Here is a 4,264-nt window from a genome sequence, read left to right as displayed (position 1 = left end):
GTAGGGTTTTGAGAGTATATGACGAAGTGTTGTGGGGGAAATTAGGTTAATTTGGGATTTGTTGGGCCTAGGGTGTAACTTTCTAGGCCTTTTCTGTGGGTTGTGGACTATTTTCCTTTCTCTTTCCAATTTGAAATATTTCATTTATTTTTCAGTGATGATTGTATGTTTTTTAATTAATTAATAGTAATTATAATGTAGTATATGTTCGAAATATACTCAATCCATTTGAAAATAAATGTTCAAACAATAATGTTCAAACACGTTTGACATACTATGTGTTTGAACATAAGATATTTAGTGATAACAATCATCTCTTTAACAACTAAAATAATTTAGTTCGTGCTAATAAATGTGTGTAATATGCAAAAAAGAGTTTAAGGTAAGGTAATTTCATCAATGTCACTTCTCGTCTCTCAGTCATCCTAAAGAGGTTTTATAGAGGTCTCTAGTGTGTGTTAACTATATGATTATAATTAAGGGTTCTTATTGAGCGAGTCGATCGTGAGTTAGACAGTATTCGAATCGTGCTCTTAAAAATTTTATTGCTCGACTCGATTTATTGTTCATTAAACTTGTTAAAATTTTACTCAACATGTGCTCAATAAAATATTTATTGCTCGACTCATTGCTCATTGCTAATTAAGCTTGTTGCTTGCCTCGTTGCTCGTTAAATGCACAAAAAAATTACCTTGTTTTCTTAAATATAGATAAAATCTACTTATACTATATAGAGATTAATATAAACATAAATTAATAAATTTAACAAAAAAATTATCAAAAAGTGTATGAATCAATTTCAAAGTTTAAACTCCGAAGTAACAATTCACAAAATATTAAAATAATAAATAGGGTTTGATTTTTTAGAATAATAAAATATTAATTAATAACTTAGTATTTTTTTTGTTATTTATTAGAAAATTAACAGATATCATCTTTTTTTATTATCTATGAATAAATTAATAATTTTTTGAATTAATAATTTTTTAAGATGACTGTTAAAAAATATATAAAAAATTAATGAGTTGTTCACGAACTTATTGAGTCGAGTTAGATTTTTCTCAACTCAACTCGTTAAGTACTTGAATTGGGGTCGAGTTTGAGTCAAGTCAACCCGAATCGAGCTTTTACCAAATTTTGACCGAGTCGAGTTTAAACTACTCATGAGCCGCTCGACTTATTAAACACCCCTAATAGGTTGATAGGCATATATTCAGTGGTGGATTTGGTTCTAGCTGGTCATGTGGATCTATCAAAAGTCAGGTCGATAAGTCTTCGAGATCTTTCTTTCGAAGCGCTCGAAGGATGTTGGGCGTTTGAAACTCCGATTGAGATTCCGCATTCCGAAGACTCTTTTCTGTACTCATTCATTGCAAGTTTGTTCTCCAGAGATGCTAATATCCGGAAGAGGTATAACAAAACTCAAACCTTTTTCTATATATGTTACAGTTAGTATTACCACAAAGTGGAAACAATTGTGCTTCCCCATGCGAAATGGTTGAAACATTGATAACTCATCCTATGCTTTGTACTTATTACATGTACGAAAAAACTCGATTAAGAGGAGCTTGCATCCTCCTATTTCGAAAACAGACTATTACAGAACATGTAAAAGTTAAATGTAACATAAAAGTAGAGGAAGAACGGGAGGCATTGTCATTCTAGGTTACGAATCAGTAATATTCATAACGGAAAAACAACTATCTAAACAGCTTCAAGTGATTGGCCTATATCTGCTGACCAGAACGTTTGCTTAACTGATCCAGAAAACGAAAAACGAAAAACGAAAACAGGAGATTAGATGACTGAAAATGCAACGGAGATCATGATTTCTCAAACTTGGGATTTACCTGCATCTCTCTAGCCATTGAAGGTAGCCATTTCTCTCCTCTTATCTTCTTCAGTTGTGCGATTCTTGCTTCTTCTTTCTTGGCCTTTTCTCTAGCTGCTGCATCTTTAGCTTCTAGTCTAGCTAGTGCTTTGTGGCTTGCATCTCTTGCAGCAGCCAATATATCCTTTCAGTCACAGCTATAGACCGTAGTTGTCGTCTAAACTGCATGCCACCATGATAGGCGGATTTAAATTAAGAGGGATTCATCCAAAGTGAAAAGGGAGAAGAAAAGAGTTAACGGAATCAAAAGCGATATCAAGACTACAAGCGAACCTCTATCGAGTTCTCATCGATCCCTCTTCCGGGAAGGATTTTAGGTTTCTTTCTGGGTCCTTGAATTTCATCTGATAGCAAACAAATGATTCACATACTTAAAATACCATCACCTATGGAAAACCAAATGCACAAACACATTGCCATATCAACACCAATCATCAATACATCTGATATCCTATAAAAAATGTAAAAATTTCTTCAAAACAAATAATAGAATCCATGAGAAAAGTTTCGTTTGTTCTTGAAAAAGGGTTCTACTATTTTCCCATTCACTAAACTCCGAATCCAGAATCGAACACTCGAGACTGATATACTAGCAACAGAGACAAGGAAAAGGTTGAAAAAAGCAAATTGTAAAATGTTCTCTTAACTGCAGCAAGAGATGACAACGAGCGAAAAACATAGTCACCTACATGGTCAAATACTATCCCAGGAGCAGAATTTTTAAATAAACGAACCCCGATATTGTTTCCCAAACTATCATCATCTGGAACATTGCAATCCTTCACAATCATTAAGTTTTTCTCTAAAACCTCATCCAAAAGCTTGTGTTTATAGACACTCATTTTCGTATATAATAATATCGTATAATTTTTTTAAAAAAAATCGGTTTTTGAAATATATATAATATATAGTTTTTGAAATATTTTGAAATATATATATAGTTTTTGAAAATATTTTGAAAATATATATAATATATAGTTTTTGAAAACATTTTGAATATATATATATATATAGTTTTTGAAAATATATATACAATATATAATTTTTGAAAACATTTTAAAAATGCATATATAATATATAGTTTTGAAAACATTTTTAAAAAATATGTATAATATATAGTTTTAAAATATTTTTGAAAATATATTATATTATATGGTTTTGAAAATAATTTTTTTTAAAACGCATATATGATATATAGTTTTAAAATTTTATTTTTTATTATTATATATTATATTAATATTATTTATTTTTATTTACTATTTTATTAATATTATTTTATTTTTTATTTAATTTAATTTTCTTTTTTTTACAGGTCCAATGGGTCCAATGTTCGGGTCCAACAGAAACCTAATCGGATTTGGGCCTGACCCAACCCAATCCCGAATTAGGGTTTTCACGCTTCAGCCAAGGCACCACATAAGTTGAAACAACTTACGCGCGTGGCGGCCATGCGCCAAACGACCAACATAATTTTCGGCCGAAATCCCTGGACTGAACCATCCCGAAACTACCGGTATCACGAACGACTGAAAGACGTGCACAAGAATATCAGATGAGCAAACAACCCACAAATCCCATCCTGTTCGGGACTCAAAATGGCCAAGACCATGGCTATAAAAAGCCCCGGTGAGGCCAAGCAAGACAAGGTAACGAAGCCAAAATAACCCAACATTAAACAACCAAATATTAGCAAGCAAACAAGCATCAACAAATCACACGAAACAAAAACATTCGAAACCCACATAAATACAAAGCAAAAAATAGTATAAAAACATAACATCGGTTGTTCGTTGGAACCACGAGGAGCCAAACACCTTCGAAAACCGAAGAGTCGTCGAAAAGGTAAGGGAACCGAGGGGTTTTTGCCCAGATCTAGGGCGTTTGGCCTATTGATTTTGATTTTTTCCGGCCGTCAGAGGCGACGGCCGGAGGCGGTCGGCTGCGGAATCATGGCCGGGGAAGGTGACCGGCCTTCGACCGGTTAGGGGAGAGATGAGGGAGAAGGGTTTTTGAGAAAATGAGGGAAATGATTTTTTGTGTGTTTTGGGGTATTTATATGGGGACTAAATTATAATTAGTAGATTTTTAAATTATTTCCGCAGTCTCTATACTTTTGAAGCATAATTCATTTCGGTCACTGTGCTTAATTTGGCCTCTGAATCTTCAATTTATTCAATTCGATCCCCATTTATAATTTACATTTTTTGCAATTTAACCCCTCTAACTCTTTATCTTCTTTTGCAACTCATTTTTAGTACAAATTTGATCCATCAATTTCAATGTGTTTCAATCGAATCCTTTAAATTTTTTAGTTATTCATTTTTTTTCTTCTTTTTTAGCTTTTTTTCATTATTTGTTTTTATTTTTTACTTA

General features: G+C 32.6%; 1 pseudogene; it reads right to left on the bottom strand.

The window, feature by feature from the left end:
* Window positions 1-1,727: 1,727 nt before the first annotated feature.
* LOC120174387 lies at window positions 1,728-2,733 on the bottom strand (annotated as a pseudogene).
* Between the last annotated feature and the right edge of the window lie 1,531 nt (window positions 2,734-4,264).

This window comes from Hibiscus syriacus, unplaced genomic scaffold (genome assembly GCF_006381635.1).
Source record: "Hibiscus syriacus cultivar Baekdansim isolate YM2019G1 unplaced genomic scaffold, ASM638163v2 tig00112072_pilon, whole genome shotgun sequence".
Lineage (NCBI taxonomy): Eukaryota > Viridiplantae > Streptophyta > Magnoliopsida > Malvales > Malvaceae > Hibiscus > Hibiscus syriacus.
The sequence above is the reverse complement of the archived record's forward strand: the minus strand, read 5'-3'. Positions and strand labels throughout refer to the sequence as shown.